We start from the raw sequence: 19,043 nt of genomic DNA on the forward strand, positions 1-19,043 counted from the left end.
TGGGAAATTTTGAGAAGTTCTGGTTTGGGGGTTTAGCTATTGGAAATTGCCAAAAAAGCCCAAACATCTAGATTCATTTAATGTCTGATACCTCACAAACCAGAATTTACAACACAGTGAGCTAGGGCAGAGCAAGCGACTCAAAATCCCTCAAAATTCAGAGCCAGCTGAATTTTGGCACCCATGAGCAGCATAGCAGTCCTTGATGGAGTTTTTCAGTGGCTTTAGTGTGTGTTTGGAGCAACAGCAAACCCCACATTTGAACCTGGATAACATTGGCATTATGGTAATGAGGCTTGAAGAGCATCTGGGCAGCGATTTGGCTCATGGAAAAGGAAGGTTGGTAGTGAGCAGCCTCAAATGGCTGACCTCCTTTTGACATGCACATTACAAGCCATCATCGAATTTGACTGTAACTAAGTGCCAGGGGCTTCCAACAAGCTGTTCTGAGGTTGTTCATTTGGAGTTCAGAATGAATAACTTTGATATGGCTCATTCCTGCAGTACCACATGTTTTCAAAGCACTAACATGATTTGTAGGAAATTTAAAACTGTGCACAGTTGATCACACAGACTGGACTTCCTCCACTCTGTCAAGCAGAGTGATTTGAGAAGAGAGAAGATGTTGGACAAGGTTTGAAGGGAAGCTGCTGCTGTTCAAAAGACAGGCTTACAGGGTTTCATTGGCTCATTCTCTTCCAGTATTTGATTTAAGACCTTCCTACATCAAACACTGATCAGCAAAAATTGTAACATCTGGATTTAATAGTTAATTATATATTCAAGACTGCTCTTTATTTTCCATCCCTGAGACCCTTTGGTATTGTCCTAGGTAGGAAGAGAAGCAAGATTAACACATAATGTGACACTAGAAATTGCTGTTGGAAAACAACAGGAATAATCTAGATAATGCACCCGGAAGATATTTCTATATGTTTTGTGACTGGAGAAAACACACAGAAGTGTGATGTTACTTCTATAGAAAAACAAGAGCGTGTTTTTACATAAAATTTGAAGAAGATTGGAGGATATCTGACACACAATAAACTGGCTTTAAAAAGAGTCAGTATTCACCACATTGTATTGAATTTAGAAGTGCAAGGTAAATTATGTTCAGTTTAAACTACATGGAGCTGCTTCTTCATTTTGAGCTGGGATAGTAGACACTAATTCCAGGGGCTGCTGTAAGAAGGTGGCATAAATTCTTTTATTATATGACTACATGACACTAGGCTTCCTAAATAGTACTAGATGTGAATATATGGGCAAATGAATCAAATTTTGGCTTCAGATTTAGACTTTAAATATTGAAAGTATAGAAGTAATTCCATTAAATGTGTTCCCATCCCAGCCAAGGGAGAAGCATTTGGTAAAGTCTGTTCATCTTATGTGGGTACAATGGCCTTTTAGATACCCATAGTGGGGTGAGAAATGCATACCTAAGAGTGGAATCTTCACCTTACATTGAATCCTTACCAAAAATTTCCCATAAACTAGAATACATTATTTACATTAGTGCTTTCTCTGTGCACAGACAGTAATAATAATAACAACAATAATAATAATAATGGCAACAATAACAATAAAAAATCTTATGCACATTGTTAAATTGGGGAACAGATTTGTCCACCACATAATGATTATTTGTAGGCTGTTTTCAAAGAAGTTTAGCCCTGACACAGTTATAAGTTCAGCTTTTCTGTACAAAACACTGTCTGGACTGTCATGTTTCCTTTGCAGCAATGCTGAGCCCAAAGGATGCAGATATTAAATCTCTCTTTGCTGCTAATTTGGTTTTCCACTTTGGGTCCATCCTACCCATATCTCTTACTTCTACCCTATGTCCATGACCCCAAGTACAAAAGACCAGCAGTAATAAAATTTATTATTAATAACAGTAGGCAGAGGAGAGGTTAACATCAAGGGAGATTTTGGTCAGAAACTGTGCAGCACTGGTTTCAGCTTAAAAGAGAATAAATATCCCATATAATAAGCTATATTAGCAACAAAAAAAAAAATCAAGTAAACATTCATAGATCATGGCTGAACTATGATGATGTAGAGTTGAGAAAATATGGTCTAGTCTGCTTAAAAATCTGGCCATGCTGCTGTGCACTCGCAAGTTTCTCAAGCAGGAAATGATGGAAAGCTCCACTGATCTCAAATAACTCAATTGTTTTTCTTTTCTAATCAAATATCTTCATAGTGAGGGACCAGAAATGCATCATTCAGCATGCAATGTGGCTGTGAAAGCATGAAATATGGCACTTCACTGTTAATGTAATATTAAAGATTAAAAATGTTTATTACCTGTTATTCTTCTCTTAATTGTTTTGTGTGGAGAAAAATAGAAGTTGCTGCTTTAATGCATAAAAACCCCACAATGTGCATTCATAGCAGAGAGCAAAGTGTTGGGGCTATGAAAATTATGTAAATGATGAATTCCAGTGAAAGAACTTTCAAACCCTTAGGGTCTTCAAACAGCATTAATTCAAGAAATTAGATACAAAATTTAACTTTTTCATGCTAATAATGATTTCATAAGGAAAAACTCGTTAGTAAAGGTGACAAATATGAAGTTCTATTCAACATTTAAATTCAGGAATCTTAGTATGCGCCCCTGGGATATATTTACTCAGCCAATGACTCTGATGTTATTAAGTAATTTATTTGAGAAAGTCTCCATTCATGAGTTTACATAAGAACAATATCAGGTTTACAAAGGCTTGTGTTGTCAGTTTAGCAAATACCTAATTCACAATGACTTTTGCTTAAGATTTTCATTAGGTTGTTCAAAATTGTTTGATCATTTAATGCCAGCTTCATAAGATCATAATTTTCCCTATATGAAAAGAGGAAATTAAAAGGAGAAATAAATTAAAAAGTGTGAACTAAACTTAAATTTAAATCAGCTTTGCCACAAAAGAGAGAGGAGAACAGTGTCATCACTTGTGATTGTACTTTGCTTGGGTATAAACTATCCACACTTAGCAATTTAGTGTTTTGCTGTGGTATATTTCTATGCCAGCAGTACCAAAAATATATTGAAACATTTGAAATGTTGTATTATGGTTAATTTTTTGAGGCTTGATCAGTCATGTGACAGTATCAATTTCTGGCAGCATTAGTCAGGGGGCAGCATTAATTAGATAGGAAATAAAAACCATCCTAAATCTCTCAATTTCTATGGCTAATCATGCTGTAATCTATGGCCTCCAGCCAGTGTTGGGGCAATGTGCAAATGTAACTAAAAATGACAATTCCTGCAAGTCAAGGAGCAGAGAGAAATAGCACAAGATATAAAAACTAGGACGGTCAAAATAATCAACAGAATATTTGTCTTCCTACAGAAAATGCTGGTTCATCAAAGCAGAACAATTTCCCAGAAATGAGCTGATTTTACTTAACTTTCTAATGAAATACAGGCAAGCCTTGAAGTCTTCATTTTCTCCTGGCTAGATCATTCACCATCACTCCTCAGAGAGCCCCCTGGTCCCCAGGCCCCTCTCAGGGGGGAGCAGTTTTGATACAATAATTGTTTGAAATCACTGCTGGTTCCTGTTACAATCTGCCTCCATCACTTCTTCTCCTCAGAATGGCTCTTGCTCTCCCACCACCCTGGGTCCTGCATTCAGGTGTCTTTCAGCCCTTGTGTCTCCAACTTATTCAGGATAAACTAGGAACACATCAGCCTTGGTGTTTCCATGGGAGAGATTCAATTTGAACTCTATCCCTTCATTGCACATCCAAAGACAGCTGAATCTTAAAGCTCAACCTGCCTGTGTGCTAAATCTTTTGCTCTGCAGCAGCACCAAAACCTGGCCTACATCTGGCCAGGAAGAAAATAATATCCAAATAGAAGCCCACATTACAGCAATTACTAAATTATGTCACATTTGACTGGAGTATGAAGCACCTGGATGTTCTGATGGAGACATGGGAAGGCAAAAGTCTTTTTCTGTCAACAGACCCCATGAGAAATGAAAATATGATGTACAAATAAAACATGTGATGACTGTCTTGTCTGTGACCACCTTTCCACTAACCTAGATGACTCTTAAATCTTCAGCTTTTGTTCTTAACTGAATACCTATAGAGTGAGAGGGAGCAGGCAGGCCAAGTTAGATTTGGTCATGTTTATTAACACTTGCCATTGAGTTGTAACTACATTTGTGTGTTCTCTGGCAGAGTGGTTCTCTGACATTTTAAGGACTTTTAAAAGGCAGAAAGGCTCTAATCTATATAAAAATAATCTCCACTGGTAAATTGGATAGTCACAGGACAGGAGTGGGTACTCCAAGAGAAATCACAAGGCCTGAAAGGTAATGATCTTGGAAAGGACTTTCTTGCAAGGTAGGAACTCTCAAGAGGAAATCAAAAGTCCTTATTAGAAAACTGTGAATAGAGGAGATGAGAAGTGATACAGAATTAGGCAAATATTCATAAGTAAAGTAGGATGTTGAAACTGTGAAATTATTTTACTGGATCAGTACTAAGGTTCAATTTGTGTAAGGGAGAGAAGGCAGCTTGAGATGATTTCATATACAGACAGGAGAGACAAGAGGGATTTGGCACCATAATCTCTGAAAGAAAATTAATAAGGGGAAATATCTGGAAGCAAAAAAAAAATCACTATATGCTGTGCTTACAGATAGGTTACCATTCACCAAGAGATATTACCATCCATGTGATTAATGCTGGAAAATAAAATCAGGAAGCAGTAAACACAGGTGGAATGGGTTAATACTTTTGTAATAAAACCCATTCACACATTTAGGAGGATTGGTTTTATTTCTCCAGAAACACCACCACCAGAAGTTTTTGTTATTAAAGCATTAAGTAAAACTGAAGTTTGCAACACAAACAGGAGTAGAAGGACTGGTTTCATAGAAATTATAAGAGCTCAGGAAAACAATGTAATCTTCATAATGTGGGTACCTACAGGGATTGCAGGAAGAGCTAAAGACTCATGATTCCCTTCCCTTCTTCAAGGCTAAAGATTAACTGTTCATGGTGCTTGTGGTTTTTTCTACCTTTCTGCTAATATCTTTAATAGGACACATTTAAAATGAAGTCTTTTTGATAGCTCTCAAACTTGAGTTGGATGCAATGCTAGTAAGGGAAGATGTTTTTTCATATTTATAAGTGATCTCATCCTTATCCTATTCCAACTGGACTGTAAAGAGCTGATACTCAGATTCAAGGAGGTAGGATTTATTCAAGTGCAGGAAATTGAGGAACAAGGCCTGCCACACCTCTTTTCACAACAAACCCAATAATAAGTGCTACTTTAGCAAAAAACTTGAAACAGAATCAGCTCCAGCAAGTAATCACCCTCAGTCTGTAATTCATTAAAAAACCCAAACTAGAAGAAATAATATTTATCCACTGGACAAAATTACCAAGTATTTGCCAGCAAAATTAATCCCAAACATTGTTAGACCAGTTTCCCTTACTGGATCAATCAATTGATCTGTCTATATTTATATCTATGTATATATAAATATATCCATGCCCTCCTAAAAAGGGTGCTGAGGTTTCCAGTAAAGAACACAGCAGTTATTTACAGAAATATGATGTAACCTGGGTGGTTAGAGCACATTATTTAAGGAAACTAGCTATGATTTATAGCAGCAAATAAATAAGACAAAATTTGGTTAACATACCTCAGCATTAAGTATCTCATGCATTAATTGTCTCCAAAGTCTGTTCCATTTGTTATCTAACAAGGTATGCTCCATTATTATTTCTATCCAGTTCATTGCTTCATTCTATCTGTTCTTTCAAAATTAGCTTGTCTAATCAGAAACTGCTTTGGCTGGTAGTTCATTTCACATAAAAAGGAGGAATTCTTGTTTACTGAGAAAGTAATTGGATTATAATTTTGAAAAGAAAGAAATATAGATTGTAATAAATTATTTCATAAAAAAATACATGGGAGTGTGAAAACTAGCAAACCCAAGACAAATTAAAAGCTCTAATGATTGAAAAGGCTATAAATAGAACATGCAACTGGAAAGAATAATTCATCATTGTAACTTACCTGCTCCTTGTTATTCTGTTGAAAAGAGCTGAATATCTAGGGAAAGAATAAAAAATGTATTTATCAAATGATGATCAAGAAAATATTTATATTAGCTGTCACTTTTCTTGTAGCTCTTTAGCTCTTGTAAATGTTATTAAACTTTTATTACAGAAAGAAAAAGTAAAATTTAACCACGTTTGGGAGTATACAATTCCATTTCAGTTATTTATTAAATTCTGTTGATAAGTTTGCATGATCATAGGTAGACTAAACTAAAGTTGCGTGCATGATTTTGTTGCCTGCATCAGTATATATTTAAGTGGAAACAAGAAAATGCAGAAATTATATTCAAAACACTGACCAATATATTGGGGCTGTTTATAGAGCTGGTCCATCGTGTATATTTTATTGCTTATCAACATTTCTATTCATATCAAACTGTAGAACTTTTTTTTTCTTTTTTTTTCCTTACTACCTAACAATATTTTGTTGCTAATCCTGCTCTTTTTTATGTGTGTATGTTTTAAATTGTTTTTACCTAAAAAAAGTAAAACAATGAGTATTAAAGATATGAGAAGTAATGGACACGAGCTAGGAAAATTGTGTAAAGGAAAATAAAACATACAAAAAAGAATGTGTGAAATTGTAGCAAATAAGATTTAGAAGTTAGAATACATATTATATTATATTATATTATATTATATTATATTAATTATATTTTACTGTTGCATACAGTAGAAAAATCGAGTGATGTAAAATTGTGAAGTACTAGGAAAAACTTGGACTCTCAGCTCTCACCTCTTCAACTGATTAACACCTTGAGTTCTTTGTGTTTGTAGATCTAACAAAAAACCCACAAAATTAAATTAAATTTACTAAATTATGTGAACTAAATTGTTATAGATTTTCATTTATTTAGCCTGATTTTATTTATCTGAAAATCATTCAGGTTTTCCTTTTATTTGAATTGCATTTATGACACCAATTCAAGCTTTGATCTTAAATTACACTTTTGGGGCCTGGAGTAATAACAATTTTGGATTACAAGGATCCAGTTCTTATCTACATACCAAACAGGTTGTTTATAGTGCAGTTTGTTCAGTGAATATACTCAAATTTAGCACAGGGAGATTGATAAAGGTAATCAGCAAATACCATATTGGCTTAGAATAAAGATGAAAGCAAAATGCACCTGACTCAGTGAAGATAGGAGTTAAATGCCAGATTATCCACATAAGTGTGTCAGTAAGAGGAATTTCATGCATGACAGATGCTAGAATGGGCATTAAAATGCTCAGGACAAAAATCATTAAGTGCCCCAATAATGCACATCGGGCTAAAGCAAATGTAGGATGTCACAGGCAAGTTCCCACCAACTTCAAAAATTTATTTGCATGCTCAAAGTTGGGCTTATATGTGAATGAGATAAAAACATTAGGCAGGTTATTAATACTCACTTGAGATGTCTACTCTATGTTTAGAAAGCAAAACCTTATCATGCTACCAACACCATGAAACTCAAAAGGTGTCATGAAATGACTGGATGGAATTTTATTTCTTTCAAAGAAAAACGTAGCTACAAAGGATGATAGCCATAACCCAGGTCCTTCACAGGCCTTGGCCATCACAGCTGCAAGGAAAGAAAATTATTGATGTACTGGGAGGTAGGTGCTGTTACTATTCCTTTGGTGACTGATGTGGAGCTTCATTGAAGAAAATGATATTATAGAATCACAGAATGGTTTGAAGTGGAAAGGACTTTTACAATTTTTCTTCTCCAACTCCTTTGCAATGAGCAGGACACCTTCAACTGGATCAGGTTGCTCCGAGCCCAGAGCAGCCTGGCCTTGAATGTTTCCAGGGATGGCATTATCCCACTTGAGAAAAGAAGTTTTGGTATACCCGAGCCAATGGCTACTTAGGAGAACATAGGGATTGAATAGCATCTGGATATGAGCAACACAGAAAAATCACTGTTGTTCAGTCAATATGAAATATTTAAAGCAGAGAATTTCCATTCATTAATCTAAATGCAGAGAAACCTTGTACCTGCTCTCCAGATTCAGATCATATGGGGAAGACGTTTGACAGTGATGTAGAGACGCTCAGGCTTCCCCAGTCACCAGCTTTAGGTTTCTGATTTAGGACAGGGAAAGCATAATCCTACTTGAATATGCAGTCCATGAAAATCCTCAGCTAAACATTGGTGATAGGAAGTCCCAAAATGCAGGCAAACTATGACAAGCGTCACAAATGTTTGGAATTTTGCAGTTTGTGTTAAAGTGATCCAAGCTGAGCATGCCAAAACCAAGGGTGAAACTATCAAGGATTTTATTACTGAAAAAGTAATATAAACCTCAGAATTATAGGCATATGTTTTCTAGACTGGTGTTTTTTTTGTATTTTCATGTTTGGGTGTGCATTGTTGTGGCTTGAAAATCTCCCAAAATTAAATCTGGTGTGGTGTCTATGTGTTGTTGCCTTGATTAATTAAGTGAGCCATGAACCAAAAGTCCTTTTTCCACCCCCAGTGGCTTCTCACTTCATGTGTATCCATTTATTGTCTTTCCCATTTCCCTCCTGTCTGTCTGCTGTGCCCTTTCAACTCCTGCAGGGTCCATCCCGTTCCTTGCCTGCCCACACAGAACCAGGCTCTCAAAAGGGCCCTTCAGTACCACCATAATGAAGGTTAAACCAAGATAAATAAAAACCCCCACAAACCATCTGTGAACTGATTCCTGTGGTGCAGTCCCACTCTTTGACCGACTCACATCAGAAATCAGATGAGAGCATAATTTACATATTTAAAAAATTTAAATTAGATCAATTTTTTTTAAAACCTGGATAATATGAGACTTTGAGGATTCCTTGAACAACAGCTCTACAACAAATTGATCTGTCTGCCTACTACATTCAAAAAATTGATTTTCTTTTCCTGAATGGAAACATTTCTTTGAAAAGAATGAATTCAATTTGTGACACACTCTGTGAGTGTTCTGCATCTGATTCTGAGGTTTTAGAATCTTTTAAATCAATAATAAAACCATTTTAATTTGGCTTAACTTTGTAGGGCATGTGCACTTGTAATTTTCAAAGATTATGAGATAAGGAAGTGGTCCAGGACTAAGTCCTCTGAGTCATCTGACTTCTCATTTGTCTGTTTTGGGATTCTCAGTCTGTCTGATCAGAAAATTCCTGAGTTTGAATCAGGAATTAGTTCAGACAAACAGAGTCAGACTTTTGCTCTGAACTCTCTGAGACCACCAGTCTGTGAAGAAAAATCATCATGTTATTATAAAATAACAGATACAGTCCAATAACAAATATGGAGATTTAAACCTGTAAAGCTTGGGGCTATAACCACTACCTCACCAGTGAGCTCTGTAATATCCCCATTCCCATATCTCCTTCCTCAACAATTTATTCCTGCTCCAGGAGAGCTTTAAGAACTCTTCAGCAGCACTAAAAGCTTCATGCAGTTCAGGGACATAACAGGTTAGCTAGTCTGGGCTACAGGTATTTGAAGACAACCCCTTTGAGTTGGCACCATAGTTATTTATTGGTGCCCAAAATCCCTTTCCCTTCAAGAGTTCCTTCACAAGAACCCCATGCAGCACCAGTGATACAAGAGGACTCCAGCTGCTTGGACATCAGGAAGAATTTCTTCACCAGAAAGCATTGCCCAGGGAAGTGGTGGATTCACTATCTCCCTGGGACTGTCCAAGAAATGACTCAATATGGCACTAAGTGCTATGGTTTAGTTGACACAGTGATGTTTGCTCAAAGGTTGGGTTTGATGATCTCAGAGATATTTCCCAAACTTTAGTCTATGACTTGAAGATCTACTGTAACGTCAGCATAGTGATGATAACTCCAGCTGAGATAGTCTGGTTACTTTTGGCTATCAGAGTTCACTGATTGAGAAGCTTTGATTCTTAGTCACTCAATTATATAATTCTTATAATTGCAGGGAAAAAAAATAGGGTGGAAGGAACTTCTTGAAAACATCTGGATCAATGCTCATGTGTTGCTGCCTGTAAATGAAGGTTCTTTGATAAACTTCCACAGAATTTGACTCTAAGCACAGTTGTCACCTCTTGTAAATGCAAATTAAAATGTGTTAAGCTATCCCGATGGTGATTTAAGAGTATTTGCCTCCCTTTACAAGAGTGCAGCATGCAGAAGGTCAGATTACATGGATGAGCTGGCCAGAAGTGTGGCAGCCACGTGCAGTCCCCTGGGCACAGGCAGTCACAGCCAGCACCCAGGGAGCCCAGGGATGAGTTCTCAGGCTGCACAAAAGACATTTCATACTGCTAATAATCCATAGCTAGAGGTAAAGGTTAAATGCTGAGCATTATTGGGATACAGTCCTTTATACTTCACTTAACTAATTGAATTTGTTTAATTAACAATTTACACACCTGGAGAGAAATATAAAATCTATTGTGCTGTTTGGCATTCTGCCTAAATTGGAAATTACCTATACATCCTCTAGTCCATATTAAATGGGATTTACTTTGGACACAATTGCTGTTAACAATTAGATAGGGATTTTTTTTTTTTTTGAGCTCCATTTTATAGACTGATAAATTTCTCCATTTTCTAGACTCTGATAAATAAACTCTGGTAAATTTTTTTATCCTTACAAACACCTGAAAATAAATGAAATCTAGAAAAGTTAGATGAAAGTATTTTTATTGATTTTAAACTGTGCTTCTCTGTGCATAACGTAAATTTTCATCCAGATACAAAAATGAGAGACAGAAACTTGCCAGCCTATTTCACATTCGAAGCAGACACAGCAGAGTCACAAAACCAGATTGTTTTGCCCGTAACTGGAAGGCTGAAGAGCAAAATCTCATTAAGATTGGTATATGGAAGGAGGTTTACAAGCCATGCATATCCATGAACAGGTTAGTTTAAATGCCTGAGAAATAGATGGCTTTTCAAATATGTGGCTGACAGTCATGGGTTTAGAAATACAAACTAAGATGAACTAAAAACTTGATACTCAGAAATAGATCTGTCTGGGAAATGGTGTTATGGAGAAATGAATCTGCATTCCAGGAAGACTGCTTCTTAAAACCAGTTCTGATCTTCCCATGGTTTGGTAACATGGGTTTATCCCTGGCATCCCAGTGGATTTGGGTCTGATGCATGTGTTCTCACACAGCACCTCTGAAAATCTGATTTGCATGAAGTAATGCTTGCCTAAGGTATTTAAAAGATTTGTCAACAGGAGGAATATTTCTGCTGAAGGAATATTCAAAAGGCTTAGGCTTTCATGCAGTGCACTCTGTAAAATCACACTTGCTCACGAAAGTAAAGCACATCTTTGCAGTGGTTATTTCCAACAGCAAGTAGTTGGTGCCATTTTCTGATTTTGTTGGTTACAATGGTCTGCTATAGATATTATTTGCCCCTCTTGCTTAGTAAATCTTCTCAATGCCAGGTAACTGCATACATGCAGAGGAGAGGGTGGAAACAGAACTTACCCTTGATGTTTGCTGCCAGCCCTTAGGCTTCTCCTGAAAGCCAGGAGGAAAAAAACCCCAAGACTAGGTTCTAACAGCCTTGGTTTTATAGTTTGGACTGGTATCTCATGGATATTTACTTGATAATTCATCTGAAAAATGAAGAATTACCTTATTGAATGAATCTCTAAGCAGGTAATTGTTGGTCTGTATCCTCTGATAAGACCATATTGGCCTTGACTGGATACTGAAAATAGCATGGATGTATGAAGTCATTTATTTAATTATTAATTCAAGGTTAGAACGCTAATAGAAAAATCAACACAAGTTATTGCTATGAAGATATTAAGCAATCAAAATATTCTGGTTTTATACTGAATAAGTTCCTAATAAACACCACACAGACCAAATATAGAAGAACAAAAGACACAAAATCATTGCAAATTAAGTTCATTTTTCATTAACTTTGTCACATATGAACTCAGGTATGTTTGAACTTCGCAGTCATTGTAGTGCATTAAAAAAATAATACTGCAAAAATTTCCATGACTTCAATAGAATCTCTATTGTATTAGTAAGTGAACTCTCCAGTGGCCAAAATAATATCTGTAAATACCCATGAATTTTAACCCAAAACGTGGCAACCTGGCATGATTAAAAGCTTTAGATTCTCAAAGAGCAACATGACTAAAGCAGGACTGTAGCTTTGAGTGGCACCTCACTGGTTTCATTTGCCAGTATTGTTATTTTCCAAGGTAATATTTGATTTACAAGAAAAATGCTTTTAAGTCCCACTGAAAGTCCTACAATGTATCCACAAGTATAAAACCCTCAAATTGCCATCATTTGTCAAATGCTAAAGCCGTACCTGAGACTATTCAGCGGCAAAGTAGGAATCTAATGATGTCAGTAGGAAGGAGGGAGGTTAGATTTATAGAGGCTTTAGAGGCGATACCTCTTGTCTCTCCTCCCTTGTCCCCCTTCTGACTCCCTTTAATTCAGCACTTTGACCACAGTAATGCAGTTAAGCTTCAGATTACGGCACGGATGCCTCATAAGTCCAGTCTCCATGATTTCATTGGAAGCTCTCACGTTAGTAATTTGAATAGATTTTAAATTCCAAATTATTGTGAAGGTGTTGAAATGCAGAGCTTTAATGTTAACCCAACTCTCTCCTTATGCTACTCTTTCCCTCCCAAACTGTCATGGTTTTTCCCTAGCTTACACAATAGTTGCCTTGATTTTTTTTTCCTGGCTGTGGCTAAGGTTCAAACACTGAAGGGAGGCATTTTTAGATGGAAATAATAATGAATGCAACTTGGATTTGAAATAAATTAAACGTGAATTTGAACAACACTTTATGGATAGGTGATTATCCCAAATGAATGTTTTCCTTTATTTTTGTTTATTTCCAAGTTATAAAATAAAAAGTAAAAAAAACCTTAGGTGGTCATTCACAGACTGTGGTCATGGGAGTATCCTAGCACAGAACTGTTTTAGTCAGTGTTGTCCAAGAGCTGTGGAGTGCCAGGTGCAAAAATCTGATTGTCCTCAATAAGCTAACTGTTGTTTTTAGCAGTTAACTTCATTTTGTAAAGATCCTAGCTCAAGTACAGTCAAGGTTTTGTCTACCATTTGTTTCAAGAATCTGGATCAGATCCTTAAATCAGAGCCAAATGTGAATAAAAGCAGTAAATTCTTTGGCAATAAATTCTCAGTAATCTGCATTACTCAAAGATGGGACCTGCTGGAACATCTTCATAACATTCTTTTGCCTTCCTTCCCCTCATGTGCAGCATATTGCAGTAATCAATTAACATGATGGAATATTCCTGTGCTGAGACCTTCTTGTAACTCCCATATGGTCAGAATTTAATCTGAATAGCACAGGTTTTTGTGTTGTTTTGGTTTTTTTTTTTTAAGAAGCTGAACTCATCCTGTGCATTAGTGATTATGGAAAACTAAAATTTCAGAGTGATATTGTTGTTTTCAGCCTGTTGGTGTTGAATATTTGGAGAAGCTAGGTACTCGGACAGGACTGAGCATTGTTCATCTGCATGTAAACCACCAAAGTGGGCAAGCAGAAATGGAGGTGCCCAGTTCCAACTTTTGCACTTGAAAATGGCCTTGCTGTACCTCTTTAGAGCACACATATAAACAAAGCTGTTGATCTCTTGATCTTGTTTAAATAATTTACTCTTGCCCATCTCAACGCACCCTTTGTTTGCCTTTGTGACTCAAAAGACCGATTCCATTGTAACAAAGTAGGAAATTCTGGCTTGTAACCTGATAGACCTTGGTTCATACAAAGAAAGGACAGTAGGTTATCTTGTGTCTTTCTGATTGTAAGGCTTCTCTAGAAGAGTTTAAATGTGTTGCAGGAAGTCATAACTGGAGGTTTGTCTGAGTGCATTCACCATGACTATAAACTTGAATCCCTAGAGGATCACCACTCTGCAACCAGTAACATCAAAGCTCCCTGACCAAATTCCTCTGTAGAAGTTGTAGAAATTGAATTTAATGTACTTAGTATACAATACTCTTGGAATAAAACTTATTACAAACAAATTCTGATTTTTTTTTAAGCTTAATAATAAATTGGCCTTTCACGTTCTTTAGGTTTTTTTCTATATTGAGCAAGAAAATACAACACAATCCCTACTGTTCTTTCTGAATAGATATAGGGAGGTGGAGAAATTGCTTGGTCCACGTGTATTCCAGCAGAGGGTGGCAGTACACTACCACACTCCCACAGAAAAGGAAAAGTTGTGCAGTAATATTTATGTCTTCTGTCTTCAAGGGAAGAATACATCCTGCAGATGAATATGTTTTGGGAGATGGGAGATGGGAATTGGACTGGGAAAGTAATCCCCAAATCGCTTCAGTGACCTTGCTCAATCCACTCAATCTCCATCTCTCTTTCATCTGAAATATTTTTCTTCCGTAATTACCATCAGCTGATGACTACAAACCGTGATAAAGCTCCCGAGAATAATCGCCTACGAGAATGAATATGGATATCTGAAAATGGGAATCTCTCCTGATTAACTGATGATACCACAACCATTAACTTCATCACTAACAGCAGAACAGTCACCAACAGTGTTAAGCAGGATAAACTCTGGAAGGCAAAGAGGGGCACTCTGTGGCAGGAAGGATTTCCATGGCACTATGGCCATGCTAATGGTCTCCTGCCTTTCCTCAGTCCAGTTTTGCTACTTTATTAGTAGAGTATTCTTCAAAATTTGAAATAACTTGTCATCTCTTCAGCAGAATGTGGATATCTCCGTTACTGTCTCAGACTTCCCTTCAGTTTTTATTTTCTTAAATCCTTTTTATTATTATTATATATTTTTTAATAGAAAGCAGTTGGGAAATTGTTCACAGGCCAGCAAAAGAGGCAGGGTGTATTTTTTTCCTTTTGGAAAAATCTTCTGGTTGACAGAAAAAGTGGCAACTGGTGCAGCCTACTTTAAATTACTGCAGTAAAAATACTTTAACACATTGTCAAACTTCAGACCTTGGTGACTCAAGTTTCTATATTTTTTGGCTGTGAATAAATTTCAGTGTAAGAAGAAATCAGTGCATAATAGGAAGGAATACTCCTTCATTATGCAAATAATGAAAAATTATTTGTATACAGAGCATGATTTCTTTAATGCGCTTTTATTTCCCCTCAAGAATTTAAACCAAAGGATTATGCAGGTCAAGAAGAACTTGAAGAACAAAAGCCATTCATGATCAAGCTCTCAATGTGGACTTACATTAGTAAAAACATTTGAACAACATTTTTATAATAGTAATCTAAGTAGCTTATGTTAACTTCTCTAGTAACCAAAGCCAAGAATCATTTTTGTGCATTCTTTCAGTAGACATTAATTATTTAAATATGTAAAATATGGAGGCAGTGTTCTGGAACTTCTTTTTATTAAGAGGAAAGAAGCTGGAAATGATGCCAGGAAATTTAGGGGAGGAATGGCATGCTCCTTCTCAAAAATAAGAGATTTTTTCAGATAATCAAGGGAATTAAATATTTTCAGTCAAAATGTTTGTCAATAATAATTCCTTACCTTGATCTACCTTAGTAGATTTCAAAGTGTTTGAGACACTTAAGAGTAACCTTGTCACCTGTGAGTAGCTTCCTCTATAACTTCTTGTAACACCCCCAGCTATTCCTAAAGGAGGTGACATGATTTTCAGCAAGTTTTTAACTAGCAATTAACAAGCATAAAGTGATGAAATATGAAAAAAAAACCAAACACAAACCAGGGTGATCAGAAGCTCAAAAACATTGTCTGGTTATCATTAAGATTACTTTATGTATCAGTTTAGGTTCTTTGAAGGAGGGGGAAACAGTGTGCGCACTGCTGGAGTCCTTAATGGCTCCTCTACACTATTGAACCCTACTTGGTTCAACAGAAATAATAGAAAACCTTGTAGCAAAATTTCATTGAAGAATAAACAGGACTATAGGAGAAAAAGGAATTTTTTAGAGCATTCATTTCAATGAAATAAAAAATAGCTGGGAAAGAGTGAGAGTTTCTTGAGAAGAACCAGCTTGTCTCATAGCAGAATAGATTAAAAATCTGTTTCACTCATATAACTCTGAAAACTCATGATTGAAAACTCTAGCCTTGAGAAGTTACAATACATCATGAGAAAAAGGTGAGTCAACGTGTAATGTTTCAATTATAGGGTTCTCAGGAGTACACAGCTGGTATAATAAATAAGGTCATGGTCTTTCCATCAGCAGTATCCCTGGTATGTCTGCAGTTGCCTTGAATGGGAAGCAATAATATTTTTGATTGTTAAAAGTCCAAAGTTCAGAGGAGATCAATCTAATATTCTGAAAGGTAAATAAAGATTTGCTGTGTAATGAGTTCTTATGGTATTTATATGATCTGGTCTGTGTGGTGGTGGTGATCAATATATGCAATATATTTTAAAAAATATCCTCCCCCCATCCAATAGCATTATTATTTCAAACAAGTGGTTCTAAACACAGATTTTTTTTTCCCATTCTTGACCTTCTTGTGATAGATCAACAAATTGAATAGGTTCCCAGTAGGAAACTGGGAAACCTGCTAGATTTTACCCTGACCTGAGAGTTTGTGGAGTTGATTCTATTCCCAGCTTTGCCATCATCTTTACTTGTTAGGCTATTCCCCTCATCTTCCCACATCTGTATTCTGCCTCCACAGCTTTTATTCCCCACTTTGCTTTTTCTGTTTAGACAAGAGCTCCTACAGGCTCTTGTCTTTTGCTGGTGTTGAGGCTTTGGCCTGAGCCAAAACGAATATTCAGAGCCTTGAAAGGAAATTTCCATTAGGAACTACAAATGATTGTAAATTCAGGTGATTCCTTGATTTCTTCAGCTCATGTGCATCCATTACTAATGACATGCTGACCAACACAATATAGTAACAAATGTGAAAAGTGTTACTGATGTGACAGAGCATTTGCTGGCACAAAATATATTCAAGAGTGGACTGTTCTCCAAAGGAATAGGAATGTGACTTTTAAGGGCCCTACAATTAAAGAATCACCTTGAGAAAACCTCTGCTTGACTAGAAAGGTAGGAACAGACTGAGGAAGGAAGTGCTAGAGAACCTTCATTTTCCATTCCTATCTCAGATTTTTTTGTTTCCTAGGCACTGAGCAAATTCCAAAAGGAAAATCACCCATGGTTGGGGAGTAGCAAAACTGGCATTGAAGGAGCACAAGCTCACTTTAGACATAAACAGCCTAACAAGGAGTTCTGCACTGGTGGTTTGATCAAAGAGTTGGCAGGTCATTTATCCAAGGGATTCCAGGCAGGAGGGGCTCAGTGTCCATGGCTATCCATGCACTGTGGTGATCTATTTAATCTTCTTTTTCTGGTGTCTTCTGCTTCTGTTAAATCTGACGTTAAACTTGAAAATTCCTTGAAGTACCACCCTCACTTTCTTATTGGTAGTTCTGTAGCAAACCTCTGGAACATGAGTGCTCCTGTTCTTTAGTGGGCATTACACATAGATGAACTACTCCCAGAAGGTTTGTAGCAGGACATGCAACAATTTCAAGGAAAAACAACAGTGTCATTTCAATTCTTTAACTTTCAAAATGGTAAATACAAGATAGATGGGATTTTCAACCTCCCCATACCTAATCAATTCCTAGCAAATGTAGTTGGCACATTATTTTGAGGATATTTTCAATGTATTCAGATACATTTATCTCTCAGGTTACTCATTGAATACACACACCTGATACAGATTATTATTGAGGGAGCCTTATTATCTTTTTCATTTCCTGATCTTGTGCAATAAAATTCCTTACCTTAATGTTGTATTAATGCTTTTTTTTTCATTTTAAAATGTTATCCTAATTTAAAATGCAGTTAAAGAAGTTTTTGGGATTTATTTATTTAAGCTAATAGTATTGACAGATCCAGTGTCCTTTTACCTCTAAGGCTCTTCTCTTCTGAGTTAGCAAATGAGAGGGTGCTTTTAATCACCTATTTAAAGCCAGGAGAGTATCGTGAGAGCTAATTGCTATTATATCATCATTCAGGACAAAGGAAAAACAACATTATTTTGTAATCATTGATCTTCTATATCATTAAATCCAAAATATTCTTAATTAGGCAGAGAACTAGACATGGTTAATACAACTGTGTGGCACTATCAGATTTTGCAGCTACTCTTCCCCTGCCTTGCCTGCTGCAGAAGGGGAGCAAGCTCTTTTGTTCAATGAAAAATGCCCATCAAAACTCAGAGAAAGCCAATAGAGATGGTGTTGTCCAACTTTATCTACCTGTCATTAAGATTTTTGAAAAGAGACAAAAATGTTGCATTCCCTTTGACATAGTCTAAATCATTACAGATTTGTTGACACTCACATGGTTGCTTTGGTGGCAATAGAGGAAAGTTTTCAAAGTGGTTGTCAGACAAGAGGAAGATATATTCGTGAGTGGAAAAGACAAAAGGGAAAATAGATTTACAGAATATACAGAAAGTTGCTTTCATTTATTTTTTCCCCTTTGTGTGTTTTTTTTTTAAACTAAGAAATGCCACATGCTCTAAAGAAATGTATGAGACAAATACAAGCAAACTGCTCATACAATTCCATTTTTTAAAATTTCTGTTCCAGGAACACCTTCCTCATCACAGGGGCGTTAATTTCGTCTGGTTGACAGCCATGGAAAATAACCCATGTATTTAAGCAGCAAAAACAGAGATAGGAGCATTCACATAATGAAATCTATTTTCTGTTTGAATCTAAAGTCTAAGTGCTGTCCCTTTAAAGGAGACCTTGCTATCTTGATAAAGAAAACTAATGACGTGGCCTTTCTGGGGCTAGTCACATAATAGCCATGGTGACAAGGACCTCTATCACAGAATAAAGCAGAAGATAAATGAGATTTTTCTAATATCCATTTCACCCATTGTTCACAAGTGTCATGCGATACAGCTTCTATTTATCATGAGATAGTAGATACTGGGCACTATTTTGTAAAGGAAACCTAAATTACAACATTGTGTTATTAAAAGCCTGTAAAT

At 36.4% G+C, this 19,043-nt stretch overlaps 1 protein-coding gene across 1 annotated transcript in view; it reads right to left on the minus strand.

Moving 5' to 3' along the window:
• Positions 1-19,043, minus strand: part of CELF2 (CUGBP Elav-like family member 2) — a 548,688-nt gene that overhangs the window by 446,140 nt on the left and 83,505 nt on the right. Inside the window, exon 2 of the mRNA XM_071424129.1 lies at positions 6,044-6,079. The gene's annotated coding sequence lies outside the window, so the exon portion shown is untranslated. The remainder of the gene's footprint in view (positions 1-6,043; positions 6,080-19,043) is intronic.

This window comes from Agelaius tricolor, unplaced genomic scaffold (genome assembly GCF_023055355.1).
Source record: "Agelaius tricolor isolate 1412-34295 unplaced genomic scaffold, bAgeTri1.0.p SCAF_3, whole genome shotgun sequence".
NCBI lineage: Eukaryota > Metazoa > Chordata > Aves > Passeriformes > Icteridae > Agelaius > Agelaius tricolor.